At 37.3% G+C, this 17,608-nt stretch overlaps 1 protein-coding gene across 2 annotated transcripts in view; it reads left to right on the top strand.

Moving 5' to 3' along the window:
• The window catches only part of CCHa2 (neuropeptide CCHamide-2), a 64,164-nt gene that overhangs the window by 22,015 nt on the left and 24,541 nt on the right, over nt 1-17,608 (top strand). The window contains exon 1 of one of the 2 annotated variants that reach the window (XM_073962838.1): nt 14,050-14,575. The exons of the other annotated variant lie outside the window; for it this stretch is intronic. The gene's annotated coding sequence lies outside the window, so the exon portion shown is untranslated. Of the gene's footprint in view, nt 1-14,049; nt 14,576-17,608 lie in introns of those variants that run through there. 2 annotated transcript variants of the gene reach the window in all.

The following is a 17,608-nucleotide window of genomic DNA, read 5'->3' as shown; positions in this document are numbered from 1 at the left end:
AATTCAAAAAACCCCGAAATTCCGGCTTCAAAATGTCAGTATCAATTTTAGATGGATGCAGTGCATATATCGAAAAATGATACACTAGTATCATATTGCCCATGAAGTATTCTTTGAGTCTTTCTTTGGGCATATGTCTATAAAATGTAAGGTTAAGCCAGAAATCGGAAGGGAGCATAAAAAAACTTGTTGGCTTCAACCAATTTTTACCTATTTTTCTACATTGATGCCAACACAGCTTCCACGTAAATTAATTTTAATGGTCGATCTTATGGGATTCCTCCTAAAACACTTCATTTTAAAGAATTTCAATCATACTATATAGAATATGTTAACAGTTCGCGAATTATGAATGGCTGAAACTCGGATTCATCGATTGTAAAACATTTTTGTTATTCGCCATATACAGCATATATTTTATACAGTCCAAGGTTCATTTATTAAGGTTATCCAGAAGGCGAATTCAGGCCTTCATTTGCTGTCAAAACATATTTTTTAATTAACAAGTAAGAAAGTATCGGTCATCTGTGCTGACGAAGATATACCCTCAGCCACTGACAAAAAAAAACCAAACACAATAATTATGCCGTATATAAAATATATTGATTTTGTATCACGAGTTTGCTTTAAAGTATGTATGTACCGTAATGTGGGGCAATACCACATCACCACATCATTGACATATACCAACCATTTTTAGTAACCAAACTTCTTCATAAAGAACTCGAAATATTAAATTATGTTGAAATAAGTTTGAAAGAAAGTTTTGAAAAAGTTTTAGAGTTATCTTGCACAATAGCCATTTTGGAATAACAACCTACAACCGGAACAACCTACTGAAAAAGTAATCAAAACGGTACGAGAAGATCTCTGGTTAGTGCCGTGGGTTTCTTGGAGCTTTTAGGTCAATATCCACTAAGTATGGAATTACGATGGTACCGTCGTAAAGGGAGCCGCAAGGACAACTTACTGAAAAAAGAATCAAAACGGTACGAGAAGAGCTCTTAAACTTCACTTTATCCGAATTTTGTGTGGGAGGTACCCTTTTTTCTTTGGTTGATTGTTCGCACAAAAACTTATGACAGCAATTGAAGACTAAGACCGGAATTCGCCTTCTGGATAACCTTACTAAATGAACCTTGATACAGTCGTATACTTTCAATAAAACAGAATTTTTCCAATAAAAGACACATCCTTGACAAGTGTGGGTGTCGAGTTGGGATTCGTGCCAAATAGAAATTTATGCGGCGGATTTTTTTGGGGCTAAAACCAAACATATTTACCTTGGCAGCTGGCGTTCTTCTGTTGCGATGGACCCTGGGTGCTGTATTCACACTGTATCTTTGAACTGCCTGCGCAACTGCATCACTGTGAATGTTATTCATGCTCCCATAAAATCTTCGTCTCCTCATGAAGATGGTCTACTGGGTTGCAGTCTTCAGTGCAGCATTCTGGCAGGTTTGAATATTCATCCACTGCTTTGCGCTAACATTTATTTGCGTACGACACTGGTCCCTCACAGCTTAAAGAGGTCAACAAGATTTCTTGGTCAGCATCCCAAATTCTCCTGGTCAGTGACTCGAGACAGTGTTCCTACTTCTCATCTTATCACAACATGCTATGCTATGGAATATTAAACCCAATATCTTGACGTAGTTAGTGGTCGGAATATGGGCATCATCGACCAAAATGTAAATGGGAGCCTCAAGTGGTGAACAGTGTGGCAGCGGACTAAGCAGCACTAAATGCTATGCACTAAGTCAGCTATGTAGATATTTAAGCTATCGCTACCTATGCCTTCTGGAGAGTGTGGAATTTCGGAATGGTAGATATTAATCAGAGTGATGTCACCCCGCCTTGAGTAACTCCTTGTTATATCCTCAGTCTTTAGACTAACAAGGGTATATACACTTTCATACGGCAAATTTGCCTCTTCGAAGTAATCGTTTGTTTGGCCGAAATCCGTTTCAGACAATTTAGAGTCGATTTAGCCATGTCCGTCCGTCTGTCGCACGATAACTCTCGAACGGATCAACCGATTTGGTCCAAAATTTGTCCTTTGCAATATTTTTTCCAAATTTAGTTTAAGTTCAAAGTTAAGCCATATCGGTCCACTCCTTCAGGTACCTCCACCACAAAAGTTCAAAAATATTCGGAAAATTGTGCGCACGATAACTCTTGAATGGTGTAACCGTTTTGGTCTTTACTTTACACATCGTGAAATTTCTGTCAGACATAGATGAGGCTCCAATATACACTCTATCGGTCCAATCCCATAATAAAAATTCGGTTCGGTTTTTGTTGTAGCACCTTGTATTCGCTGTCCCCATTACGACGGTGCAGGTGTGTTCAAGGGCAAGTCCATACTTACTGAGAAAATAGTCCGAAAGATATAAAATTTGTAACGTAGTTTTGTCGTAGGCTGGGGTAGACTTAGTCGTGTCCAGCGTCGCCATAAGGGCCCACTAAACCTTTAGGAATAATAAGACGAGTAATCTCCCTTTCCTGGGGGGTTAAATCGGATATTTATTGATGTGAAACTAATTTATAATCTACTGATGTTTAAATACGATGAGAAGGATAATTGGCTGGGGGATCGGCAACTTGGATTCAGCGATTGATTTGATGATGATCGGGAACTCGGTGATTCGCCGTTCGGTAGTAGGCGATCTGCAGATAATCGAGAACTCGTCGCCATAAGGACCCACTAAACCTTACGGAATAATAAGACGAGTAATCTCCCTTTCCTGGGGGTTAAATCGGATATTTATTGATGTGAAACTAATTTATAATCTACTGATGTTTAAATACGATGAGAAGGATAATTGGCTGGGGGATCGGCAACTTAGATTCAGCGATTGATTTGATGATGATCGGGAACTCGGTGATTCGCCGTTCGGTAGTAGGCGATCTGCAGATAATCGAGAACTCGGTGATTCGTTGTTCGGTTGTAGGCGGTTTGAAGATACACGGGAACTCGATAATTCGCCCTTCGGTAGTAGGCGATTTGAAGATAATCGGGAACTCGGTGATTCGTGTTGTAGATGTTCGGCCACTCGGGGTTCGAATGTGGTCGCCCACGCAGTGATTTGGTGTTCGGGGTTCGGTCACTCGGTGATTCGTGTTGTAGAGGTCCGGCCACTCGGCGATTCGGTGTTCAGGGTTCGGCACTCGTTGATTCGAGTTGTAGATGTTCTGGCGCTCGAGTTCTTATGTGTTTGGCCACTCGGTGATTCCGTGTTCGTGGTTCGGCCACTCGGTGTTCGTATAGTCGCTCGGGCCCTCGACTCTCGTTTTGTAGGGATTCGGCCACTCGGTGATTAAGCACTCGGTTCGGTTGTTCGGGTCGCGGTTAGTTAGTGTTAGTTCTAATTTAAGCTATAAAGTATACTACGAGTACTGACTAGTGGAACAACACCCAAAGGTGGAGTGGAATAATACCCGAAGGTGGAGTGGAACCACACCCGAAGGTGGAGTGGAACAACACCCGAAGATGGAGTGAATGTATTAGCCACCGCAGAAAGAGTGTAGCTCTTAAAAATACTTCCCAACACTCTGTACACTCCCGTGTAAGTTGGCGGACTACGAATACTTAGTTGTACTCAAGCCCGTGTGACTAGCTCCCTGCAGTAGCAAGCCTGTCTTTCCCCAACGATACTGGGATATTAGTGTGTACAGTCGCACAGAGCAAGTGAGAATTACTCTGCAGTTGTTATGATGTCGCGTGCCGTGTAGTGGCACCTTCTTGTTCTCTGTTGGCCGGTTGTATTGTTGTTGTGGTAGTGGGCGTCGCTGTTGTTGTACGTGATCAATTTGTCACGTTACAAACCCCCTACGGCGCCATATGTAGTGGCTCGATAACATTCGAACGGATCAGCCAATTCAATCCAAAATTTGGCATTCGTAATATTTGGTGTGTTGCAAATAGCAACCGATTTAGTCCAAACTGTGGATCTCTTAATATTTTGTCCAAATGTAGTTTGACTTCGAAAAGGGTCCATATCGGTCTTCTACTTAGGGTACCTCCCTCACAAAAGTTGAATCATTTTGTGCCGTTTAGGATCTGTTCGAAGATCCGATGCTTTTCCTTCTGGTCTTGTTTACAGCGATATTATGATTTTCGAGAACAAGTCCATGATTCCTGACATAGTGGTCCAAAGCTCTAAATTATACGGTGACCAACTATTGAAAAGAAATGACTCCCAAAATAAAATCAACTCCCCAAAATGGACTACACCGATGCATTCGTTCTGGTACCAGCACGGCAACACTTTTGAGCTTTAATCCAAAGATATATTTTTGACGGCAAGTTCATAAGTCCAAAAAGGGCCACAAAATCGAAAAACCCCCTAATACATAATTTTTGGGGAAATGGATTTTGGGTGTGTAGCCGGTATTCGTTTCTATATTGTCCATAGATGAAAGTTTCAAAACCCACATGCTGAGGATATATCTCTGTCGTTAAAGCCGACTGATACATTTTGCTTCTTTCACACTGCTACTTCTTATTTCTGAATTCCAGAAACACGGCTGAAGGCAAGCCTACCCTATGTCCTCGAACGGTATAGAAAACTTTCAATAGATCAAGTTTCGACATGACTGTTCTAGTTCACTCCTCGAATGATATGTGTGGATATGGCGTGTAATGCTGTTATAGTACTTTGCATTTTCCGAAATCCATGTTGATGTTGGGCAACTGGAAACAGCTTCTCATCGTGGGGAGGAGTATTGCCTATAGGATCGTTGTTCCTGGCGACAGGAGTGAAATCGGCCAGTACGATTCGCCTTTGTTGGCATCCTCTTAATGCTTCAGATGCGGGACCACCCTGCCAACTTTCAAGGCTTTTGTTACAATATGGGTGGCAAACGATAGGTTGAGGACACTTGTTAAATACTCAAGTACGGGTTCATCCAGTTGCTTAAGCATTAGCATTGAGATTCCGTGAGGGCCCAACGCTTTGGATGATTTCGCATTTCGGATGACATCTGCAACATCACTCGTCGTAAATTGTGGTGGTACCTCCTCCGCTTAGAGGATTCTTATACGACTTAGTGCAATACTAATAAACTGCTGGTTAAAATAACACGCGCACATTTTCACATCTGTCAAATGTTGGACTCAAGTTAGAAAGCATCTTAACACCTTAACAAAGCCATCTCCACCTTCACAATTTACAACAAATTATCATTTATTAATATTAGTACTATCAATAAAAAAATATATAAATAAATAAAATAGTATGATTTATGTAACTGCAATTGTCAATTGCAAACTGATAACTGATAACGCCACAGCTACAGTTGTTGTTTGTAATCACAAAACAGCTCTCCTCTTCAAATAGATTAGAAGCGATCTGATTGACCGTTTGACATGTTTTCGTTTCGTTTCATATCTGCTCAGATTCTATTCATAATGTTACAAAGATTGAAATTGTAGGCGATCAAGCGATCTTATGCTCCAATAACAGCAACACGTCGTCTTGACCTACATGATCAGAGATGCTAAGAAAGGCAACGAGGAGTGTTTCATAGGTTCCATGTGATAATGTGGAACAAAACTAAATGCATAATTAACAAAATATGTTTTGTTTGTTATGAATAGATTTGGAGATTTTTTTCTCATCAGCTAGATCGTGAGCTGATCGTCGATAGATGAGTCTTCAAAAAGTTAATGATATCAGCCACAAACACTTTTTGTTGCAGCAGTTCTCCCGAAATTCTATATTCACAGATTATAATAAAAACTGCAATTAGTTTGACTTATTTTTAATTGCCTACAGCAAATTTTCTTTGTACTTTGATCTTTTCAAATACGAATTTAATTATTATTATTTTTCTTTTTTTGCTGTTAATGTTATTGTTATTTTTCAAATAGCACTAGCAATTATGAAAGGATTATTAATTGTCAGACTATCAGCCATCTAGAAGAAGTACTTCACTTTAGATTTATAATTATAACTTATCAACTAAAAATAGCTTGAAAAGTGTGAGAAAAAAGGAGGACACACTTTTGTGGCCAGACGCCTTCTACGGTTGATTAAATGGCACTGTTTACATTTTCCGCTTCTTTTATTGTATTTTCTTCTTTTTTATTATTATTTCTATAATAAATCTTATTTACAACAATGCTTACCCTGATAGACAATGCCAATGTTCTCCTTTCTGTGTGGAAAGCTTCCGAAGTAAACAAGACATTTTAAAGGTTAATGCATTTCAGAAGTAATACTTTAAAGATGTAAGAAACGATTGAAAATTATGTCGTCCAAAAATTTAAGGAAATTTTTTGTACAATTGTAGCTATTGGAATTTAAAAATAAAAAAATTAATTGTCCCCTTTAGAAAATTTAGCAAATAAAAGCTTTCATACAAAAAAAACTCTTTTCCGCTACAACCGAACAGCTATCGACCTATAAATGGGGATTTTGAAAAATTTTCCGATGTCATCATTTTTGAACCAATGAAATATTAATATATGTAAATAAGCCAAACCTCCACAATAGCTCTTATACCTTATCTTTTATAATTCTTAATAATAAAAAAAACAATGTTACCGTATTTTTAACGCTTAGAAATTTGGTCGCTTTGGAAGAACGTCTTCATGAATTTGGCCGTTAAAAGAAAGCGTACATAGTTATCACTGTAAACAATTAAAAAAATTCATCTAAAGCAATTTGGACGTGGCTATCCAATGGGTCAATAATTCTTGGGAACATGTCGGATTGTATAGTGGTTATTTATTTTATGCACCGACGGTCCAGATGTCCCAAGGGACAAAAGTTCCATTGGTTCCCCAGTAGTGGAGTCGGGATGTATTTCTGTCAGATCATGAACGTTCATGTCCGATATACTTGTAATGGCATGTCAAATTTACATAGTTATGATATCATATGTGTTTGCCAGTAGTTGATATCATGGTATTCTGTGACAAGTAGAGTTTTTTTTGGGAATTCCCCTCCCAGGAATTTCCACATTTCCCGCTATTTTCAATTCGAAAATCTAATGTTTATTTCGGAATTCCCCGGAAAATGTTATATACTTAAAACGGTCTGTATTTAGATATGTATGTAGTATATAAGAGTAGAATTTTTTCAATTCCCCGAAAAAAAAACTATTTGCAAGCAGACTTAGGTCAATGCAGAGGGTCAATCAAGCAGAAGGCAAACAAAAATGCTAATGTGTTAATGCAATGCTGAACAAAATAATAAAAGAGGGTATTTAAGGGGTGCCACCGTGGTGCAATGGTATGCACACCCGCCTTGCTTGAGTATTTCAGCCATGTAAAACTTCTCTATAAAGTGGTGTGGTAAGACACGTCGTTCGGACTCGGCGATAAACAGTAGGTCCCATATCATTGAGCTAATATGAATCGGGGTGCACTCATTGATATGAGAGAAGTCTGCCCTGTCCCGTCTGGGATGTTTGTGGAACAATTATATTATTTAAGGGAGAATAAATATTAAATTTTTCTTGATGTTCTATTCTTTTTTTTTTAAATTTATTTGTAACATAAATATTGTCTAAAATAATCCACAAAACAAACTATAAAAAATATATAAAAAAAACATGTATAAACGTTGATATTTTTGAAGGTTTCAATAAACAAAGAAAAATCCTTACAACTGGCTTATGTGCTTAGCCCTTATTATGTAACAACGTAAGCTAAAAAAACACAAATCAAAACATTTGTTCTCCTTGTTTCAGTTGTGTAGTTACTAGCTAGTATCAAAGAATTATTGCGGACTATGAACTATTGGAACTATATCCAGTTCTTGCGTTCATATAGTTCCTGTCGTGCATACAGTTCCTTAAATTCGTCTTCCTTAATTTTCACACCCATTTTCATCTTTCGCATTCGTTTCCTTCAATATTCAGATGCTGCCACATTGTTAAATAAACATAAATCAAATGTACGTTACATCTCTATAATTTATTTAGTTTTATGTCAATTCCTCCATCAAACTATCAGGTATGTGATGGAAAGCGATTCGACTCGTTTTGCCATAAATCGAAATCGTATATCCATAATTTTGGTGAATATTTTAATGAAATTGAAAATGGATTTTAAAATTTTATTATTCAAATAAGGGGCGTTTGCGAAGCAAAACTATATGTATATCATCAACGGCACTCCGATTATATACCATTTCGATTCTGCAAATCGAGTTGATTCGGTTTTCATCACATACCCGTATATAAGAGAAAGATTAGTTGAACTGTATTGGTCTCGAAACTATTTGGAACTATATTAAGGAACTAATTTCTTTAAGTGAAAAATAAATAAAACAAGTAAAAAAGTATCAGTCGACTTTGCCGACAGAGATATACCCTCATGTGAATTGAGACACTTTGGACATTTGAACTTGCCGACAAAAATGTTCAAAAAAAAGAAGTTCAAAAGTGTTGGGGAGGAGGTACTTAAAGGAATGGACCGATATCGGGCCCACTAGTCATTTCAGTGGGTCATTGTACAAATTTTGGACCAGTATGTCAAGAAGCATGGACTTGTCCACGGAAAAAAATAATATCGCTGTAAACAGGACCATATCGAACAGCATCGGTATGCATTTCCAAAGGACTTTCGAACAGACCCTAAACTGCACTTGGACACAAATGTTGAACTTTTGTGGGGGAGGTATCCTAAGGAGAGTACCGATATGGGCCATTTTAGAAGTTTAACTATATTTGGACAAAATGTTACGAGATCTAAAGTTTGGACCTAATTGGTTGACCTGTTCAAGAGACATAGTGCATATCATTTTATTGAAATTTTTTAAATATTGGGGGAAGTACCGGAAGCTGTGAACCGGTATTGCACATCTTCGAACTGAAAGTGAAGTTTGGGCATAGTATAACGAAGGCCAAATTTTGGACCAAATCGGTTGATCAGTTCGAGAGTTATCGTGCTCTCTAGCCACTACATATGGTGCCATAGGGGTTTTTACACCTTTCGGGCTGTTTTCTTAAGAAGTATGGACTTGCCTCTACAAAAACGTTTACCGCCGTAATTGAGGCAGCGAATGCAACAAAAACTAAGCGATTCGGAAGCAGGTCTTAAAGTAAACTTATCCGAAATTTTGTGTGATAGGTACCCGAAGGAGTGGACAAATAAAGTCCATATTTGAACCTGATCTATATCTAGTAGATATATTTGGATGTTTAAAGTATGGACCAAATCCAATAACTCTTGAAGGGAGTTAACAATTTTACCGAACATTTTGAACATTTGTGGGGGAGGTACCTCAAGGTGTGGACCGATATATAGGGCTTATCTTCGAACTTAAACTATGAAGCATTGTGGCGTTTTTTTTATTGGGATAGCGTTTGCAATTTTGTTTTTTCAAAATAGTCTGGCTTAATCCCATTGTTGTTGTTTTAATATTTTAAAACAACTATTTTATTAGTGGAAAAGATTTGGCATTGTTCGCCAAGGGGTAAGGCAGGGAATACTATAGTTTCGATCCACGCCACTGGATCTCATCAGTTCCCTTGTTTCTTGTTTGTGGATATTCTCCACCGAAGTTATTTTTCAATAACTTCTTCAACAAGAAACTTTTTATACCCAAACATCAATTAAAACAACAACAATGGGATTAAGCCAGACTATTTTGAAAAAACAAAATTGCAAACGCTATCCCAATAAAAAAACGCCACAATGCTTCAAATTGAAGACACTGGCACGACGTGTGTTGTTTTTGCTGTAAAGCAGACCAACCAGATTTTGGTGTGTGCATTTGTCGAAATTCGACGACACACACAAGTGGAAGAGGTTTGAATTGTTTTCGCAGACACTTTCGTCGGAGTTGTATGAGTTTGCCAAGGAAAAACTTCTCATTGAACTTTTTTCTTTGCTTACCTTTATACTTCGAGCTGACGATTGATGTTTGGGTATAAAAAGTTTCTTGTTGAAGAAGTTATTGAAAAATAACTTCGGTGGAGAATATCCACAAACAAGAAACAAGGGAACTGATGAGATCCAGTGGCGTGGATCGAAACTATAGTATTCCCTGCCTTACCCCTTGGCGAACAATGCCAAATCTTTTCCACTAATAAAATAGTTGTTTTAAAATATTAAAACAACAACAATGGGATTAAGCCAGACTATTTTGAAAAAAACAGAACTTAAACTATGTTTGGACAAAATATTACGAAAGCCAAATTTTGCCCTGAGAACACCCGTAAGCAGATTCTTTCTCTTGATTCTTGATCAGGATGAAACTCTCTGGTGATGTAGCCACAAAGTTCGTCTGTTATAATCAATCTACTTACTTAGCTGGCCCATTACAGAACATTTGTTCCATAGACCGAACTAAGAAAATACATATCTCCAATCCTCTCTGTTTTTCGCTTCGCTTTTTGGAATACCGCGCCTTTTCATTTCTTCATCCATTTGTATGCTCCATCGAAGCTTAGGCCAGCCGATTCTGCGTGCACCGCCATGTGGCATGGATTCATACGCCTTTTTAGCGGGTTCATCATCGCTCATTCTTCTGGTATGGCCTAGCCAACGCAATCGTTGGATCTCGATACGTATAACTATATTCATGTCTTTATAAAGCTCGTGACTCATACGATGTCGATATTCACCGTCAACGCAAATCGGCCGGTAGATCTTTCGAAGAATTTTCCTCTCAAACACACCAAGCACTGACTTATCTGCTTGCGCAAGTACACATGCTTCGGAGCCATACAACGGCACGGGTAGTATCAGCGTTTTGTGTAGTTTTATTTTTGTTTGACGATATGTGGCTTTGTTTTTAAATTGCTTACTTAAACCATAGTAGCATCTGTTGGCCAATACAATTCTTCTTCTTATTTCACAACTGATGTAGCCGAGGTAAACGAAGTCTTTAACTACCTCAAAATTATAGGTACCAACTTTCACAGTTGGTCCGAGCTCTATGGACGCTTTGCACGTCGACACCATCAATTTGGTCCTTTCGCCGTTTACCGCCAGACCCACTTTCGCAGATTCTGCTTCGACCTTCCAAAAGGTATCAGTTACTTCCTTTACTGATCGTCCCATGATGTCAATGTCATCAGCATAAGCAAGTAACAGGTGGCTATTGGTGTAAATTATGCCATTTCTTTCGACATTTGCATCTTGTATAGCAAAATGTTGAATAGGTCTCCTTGTCTGAAACCTCTTTTGGTACAGAACTGTTCGGAGAGGTTCTTTCCAATTTTAACTGTGGACCTACTATCAGTTAAAGTCATCTTACAAAGCCGGATGAGCTTTGCGGGGATACCAAATTCACACATTGTATGGAATACCTTTGATCGGAGGGGACTGTCGAATGCTGCTTTATAATCGACAAAAAGGTGATATGTGTCGATCTGCATCTCTTGGGTCTTCTCCAGGATTTGCCGCAGGGTAAATATCTGGTCAATGGTGGACTTGCCAGGTCTAAAGTCACATTGGTATGGTTTAATTATTTCGTTGACCATTGGCTTTAGTCGTTCGCACAATATCCCTGACACTATCTTATAGGCAATAGGGAGAAAACTTATGCCCCTATAGTTGGAGCATACAGTTTTATCTCCTTTCTTGTGGGCGGGACACAGGATGCTCAAGTTCCAATCGTCGGGTACGCGTTCTTCCTGCCAGATGGAGCTAACTAGCTGATGCATACACCTTATCAGCGCATCGCCTCCGGTTTTAAACAGCTCAGCTGGTAAGCCATCGTCTACTGCTGCTTTATTATTCTTCAGCCGGTTGATTGCTCTTTTTACCTCATCTTGGCCGGGCGGTATACATTCTATACCATCTTCTGGGATTGGATCTGTGGTATCATCGTTTTCGCTACTATTGGATACCAGCAGATTGGAGAAATGTTCCTTCCATATCCTGAGCACACTATCTGTATCTGTTACCAGATTACCTTGCTGGTCTCTACAGGAGGATGTGCCTGTACCAAAGCCATCTGTTTGAAGTTTCACTCTTTGGTAGAATTTTCGGACTTCATTCTGGTTACTGTACATTTCGATTTTTTCACACTCCCGCTTTTCCATTTCTCTCTTTTTCTTGCGGAAAAGACGTTTCTCTTCTCTGCTTTTCCCCCGATATCTCTCTCGTGCGCTACGCGTTGCTACTGATTGCAAAGTAGTTCTATATGCCGCATTTTTCTCTTCGGTAGCAGCACGACACTCCTGGTCATACCATGAATTCCTTTGTGGAGGTCTCTGGAATCCAAGTATGGATTTTGCGGCTGTTTGCATGGAGTGGGCAATATGTTGCCATTGTGTTGTTATGTTATCGGGACAAGGAGTGCTCGCGTTAAGCAATTGGGCTAGTTGAGTGGAATATGCTGTGGCTATCTGTTGTGTTTGCAGCCTATCGATATCCAACTTCCGCGTTGAGTCTGTTCGTGCTTTATTTGCAACGTTTAGACGGGTACGTACCTTTGCTGCAACAAGGTAGTGGTCCGAATCAATGTTTGCGCCTCGGAACGATCGTACATCCAACACGCTGGATGAATGTCTTCCATCTATTACAACATGATCAATTTGATTACTTGTTCTTTGATCTGGAGACAGCCAAGTGCCCTTATGAATATCGAGATGCTTAAATCTGGTACTGCTAACTACCATGTTTTGTGCAGCTGCAAAGTCTATCAGTCTCATACCATTGTCAGATGTTTCACTGTGGAGACTGAATTTCCCGACTGTTGGGCCAAAGATATTATCCTTTCCAATTTTGGCATTAAAATCGCCTAGAATGATTTTAATGTCATGGGCAGGGCAACGGTCATATGTTTCTTCTAAGCGCTCGTAAAATATATCTTTGGTCTGTTCGTCCTTTTCTTCAGTGGGAGCATGAGCGCAAATAAAGCTGATGTTGAAGAATTTAGCTTTTATTCGAATTGCAGCAAGTCTTTCATTCACTGTGGTGAAGTTGGATACCAGATGTTCTAGTCTCCGACTAACTACGAATCCGCAACCAAACTCATGCTTTACGTCATGGCAGCTATAATACAGTACGTCACCTTTTGGTGTTGTTGTGACGCCTTTTCGTATTTCCTGTATGACAGTAATATCGGCAGTGTACGTCTGCCAATGCGAAGACTGCACCTTCTCTATAAAGAGTGCGAACATTCCAGGTGCAGATTCGCAGATCATGGTCCTTAAAACGTTTGCGGGGTTCGTCAACTTTAGAGGGGTTTGTTTTTCTTTTCTTTCGTTTTTTCATAGTAGGCTGTTTTTTCTGGGGGAGGGTTACTAACCCGACGCTCAAACCCAAGTTTTTAACGTTCTTATGGGTGAACGCGCGGCACATGTTAGCTGACTACCTTTAACGGATGTTAAAGGCAGTTCCACAGGTGACACCACGGGGAGGTCAGTGTCCACTTGAGATTAAAGAGAGATCAAAATAAATCCTGGGCTTTGTTCAACGAAATACTGTAATTTGACATTTGAAGCTCCCAGAGGTCACAAAACTTCTCCAACAAAAATTTACAAGGTAGGCCCATGTTTCAGAATAAACCCATATGACGGTACCTCCTGATTTTATGTTTATTGAGGGTTTTAGCTACATTTTTACTGGATTATCCGTAATTTGATATGTGAGGTTCCAAGCAGTCCACAAAACTTCCCAACCAAAAATTGTCGACATATATAAGACAATTTTTCGGTATAGAAGCCATATAACGATGTTTCGCGATTTTAGGTATTTTAAGAATTTAAGCGCAATAAATGACTGAACTGCCCTTACTTTGACATATGAGGTTCCCTCCGAGCAGTCCACCACCAGCACCACAAATTGAGTAGTTAGGTCCACACTTTGATATAGGCCCAATATAAAGTTGCCGCCCAATTGAAGACATGTTCAAATACATTTTTTGGTCTAATTTAGACAATGGGGGCATCCGTGGTAAAAAAATATTTCCAAAGAAAACTATTTCTTATTTTTAGTTCCGAGTATTTTATGGTGGAGGGAAGGACGATGGTTTAATTGTTAAACCGTTGTTTTTCTTTTTGGTATAAAAATATTTCTATCGATATGGCAACACTTCAAGCTTACTCTAATCGCTTAAATTTTAATACATATTCCAGCTATATTAATCTCTGGAATTGTGAAAACAATTTCATTTGGTTTGAAACTTTCGAAAAATGTGCAACGTACTTGGTCGAATCATTGAGTTTTAACTGAACTCAAGATCTGATTTATTTTTGTAATCGAAACGACGGCAACAAAAACAACCCAAAAGAATTACAAACAAAAATAATAAACAGATCCGGCGGCAGTTCTTTTTTTAAATACAACAACAATAATAATAATGCAAATCGAAAACCAATAGAAATTTAAGTGAAAACTATCTGTGATTTATAAAAGTACCTAAAAGTGCAAAACTGGTTGTGTGTTTACCCACAAAACCAATACCCAAACTATTTTAAAAGGAATCGTTAATTATTTATGTAGATTAAGAAGACAAAACTATAATTAAATTGAAGAAGGAAAAAGAAACAATTAAGCAATTAAGTTTAAAAGCTTAATTTTCATTTCAAATTCAATTAAGTGCTTAATTTCAATACAAATTTGTGGATAATTTTCAACGCTTTTTTATAATTTTCGGAAAAGGTGAGTTTGAAGAAAACGAAAATAATAAGTTATTTATTAAAGACATAAAATATGAAAATTAAATTAGATTAATAAACACAGTAGTATGATATTACATTAGGATAGTTATAAGTTTAGGGATAACATGAAATCAATAGACAAATACCATTATTTTCCAGGTAATGTCATACTAGAATTGTTTCTGTTAACAATCCAGCATAAGGTTAATTTAATTTTGTTTTTCCAACACAAATAAATGTCTTTTGAGGAGTTTTACGTGATTTCCAAAATCGTCATTATTGCTTTGTGTTCCAGTTTAGGCAAAAACTTTTTCTAATACAACCAATTATAATTCCTATTTCTAAACAAAATCAAGCCAAATCTTTCTTTCTGTCCAGAAAATGTCATCGTTAAGCTAAAACTGTTTAAGTGGGATTAAAACTTCAAAGAATTGTAAACAAAACGAAGAGAAACGATGACTGCCATCACTGGTAATAGTTTTGCCCAAGAATTGGCTAAAAAACTGTTAGCTATCTTTAGAACATGTTGAACATCTAACATGTGTTTGCAACATTCTCTTAATTGTTGTACAAATAAATATGTTGTTTTGTTTTAGTTACAGCAGCATGTCGGCGACGACAGGTTAACAGGTAATCTTAAATGAATGGAACGACCCACTACTAAATTGTTTGATTGTTTGTTTTCTATTCTTGGCACACAACTTTTGACCTCTCATATTTGTGTTATTGTAGTTGTTGTTGGGTAGTTCAACAGTAGAAAGTCAATAGGCAGACACGTGATGGGAATTTGCAAAACATTTAGTCGGTCGTACAGGACATCAGCAGGTTAGTTTAGAAGTGTTTTGTCCATTTCACAAATGTTATTGTTATGATAAGCATCTAAGCTGACGGTGTTAGGGTTTTACTATTTGATACACTCAAAGAATTTATAGCAGAAACATAAACAATAAAACGTGGCGTGCTCCTTAATACACTAATTTTTCCCCAATTTTCAAAAATACATATTTTTTGCAAGAAATGAAAAAAAGCAATTTCTTAGGCAGGTACGATTGTTGCTTTTAAAAACCGTTTTAATAAATTACCGCAGCTTTTACACGAAGTGAGCTATTTAATTTTTTTTGTTAGTGAAATTCCAAATGCAGGGGACTAGAACTTTTAGGGAACAGCACGGAACAAAATTTTGCGTTCGCAGAATGATGCCTCTTTCAGCCCCGCCCGTTGAAATTACGTAGGTAAAAAATTGTGTTTTTTCATACTGCTTCCCATATTAGCTATCGTTTTTTTTTATAATCAAATGGTCGTTTTTTAAATATATGAGTTTTTATTTGAATTATATGTTTTTTTTTATTTTGAAAACACAAGGAGTGTTCTTTTTTTAATTTTTGAACAAATTTTATTTTTTTTAATTGAAAATTTTTTGGAATTTTTTTTTTTGTTTTTTGTATTTTTTATTGTTTTGTTTTGATTATTGGTGTTTGACCATTTTTAATATATTGGAACATATGAAAAACTCAAAAACACTGGTATTATCATCTGTTGGTCAATACAATTCTTCTTCTTATTTAAAAACTGATGTTGTTTGTTTTTATGGCGGTGCACAGTGGTCGAAATCACTGATCTCGCAGCGCGAATTTAATAACTTGGAAACGAATGGAGATATCTTTCTGAAATTTTGCACAAACTCAGTCTGTGTCCGTGGGTAATAATGGACTAAATATGAACAACATCGGCTAATATTTTGGTATAGCCCCCATATAACGGTACCTTTCCACCAAAAATTGTGGACATAGGTTCACGTTTGGGTAAAGGCCCCTTTTAAGGTACCTCCCGATTTTCAGTATTTTGGGGGTTTAAAGCTACATTTTCCAGCCAAATTAGGTGTAATTTGGTATTTGGTTTTCCCAGGGGACACAAACATTCTCCACCAACAATTGTGGACATAGGTTTACGTTTTGATATTGCCCCCATATAACGGTACCTTCCAATATTTGGTATTGTTAGGATTTTGTCTAAATTTTGAAACCAAATAAGCTGAATTTTGGCATAGAAGGTTCTCGTTGGTTATACATCTTCTCCACCAAAAATTGTGAACATAGGTCTACATTTTGATGTAGCCCCCATATAACTGTACCTACAGATTTTGGGTATTTTGAGGATTTAAGCTATTTTTCAAGACCATTTACCAGCAAGATTTGCAGCTAAATTGTAGTTATTCGGAATCTAGGAAGTCCAATTTAATTAGTAAACAAATTGGACTGGTAGTTACGCTCCATTCAACAAAAGTATATTGCACTAAAAACATAAAAAAAATAATAATTTTTGAAAATTTATTGCTACAAAACTATGTAACTTCAGGCCCCAAACATTTTTTGTAAATTTAACTTACACCCTCCCCTATCTATAAAAAATAAACTTTGTTTAGTTTTATTACGAATTTATTAAACAATTAAACAAATATGAAATCAGGTTTTTAGCAACAATTTTGTTAAAATCTGATGCATCAAAATTTCTTGCACTTGACAGTTAATAACTGAGTGAATATTTACAACAACAAAAAGTGAAAACAAAATTTTAGTCAGCAGAGTGTCTGTAATCTATACAATGGAAAACATTTCGCAATTTTATACTTAGATTTTTTGACTTTCGCGCCGCTTGATCAATGGTTTCGACCAGTGTGCGGTACCGAGGTAAACGACACACAGTGGTTCAGAATCGTTTTTTCCTGGTCAAAATTCTGTAACTTTTGAACGGATAGAGATATTTTTTCGTTCTGGTAGTTGCAGAGGAATTCAAGGTCAAAGTCAAACTTTTGCATTTTTTACTATTTTTCATCGAAATATTTTTATGTCTTCCTATATATTAAAAATGGTCAAACAACAATAAATAAACTATGAAAATACCAAAAAACCAAACAAAAAATTGTTCAAAAAATTTTTTTTAAACATTTTTACAAAAAATTTAAGTTTTTTCAAAAATTTTCATTCATAAAACTTATAAAACTCATATGCTCCAAAAAAAGTTAATTTGTGTAAAA

The sequence above is a fragment of the Musca autumnalis genome, unplaced genomic scaffold (assembly GCF_047663935.1).
Source record: "Musca autumnalis isolate F117 unplaced genomic scaffold, ASM4766393v1 scaffold_1, whole genome shotgun sequence".
In the NCBI taxonomy this organism is placed as follows: domain Eukaryota; kingdom Metazoa; phylum Arthropoda; class Insecta; order Diptera; family Muscidae; genus Musca; species Musca autumnalis.
This window is presented reverse-complemented; position numbering and strand designations above follow the sequence as displayed.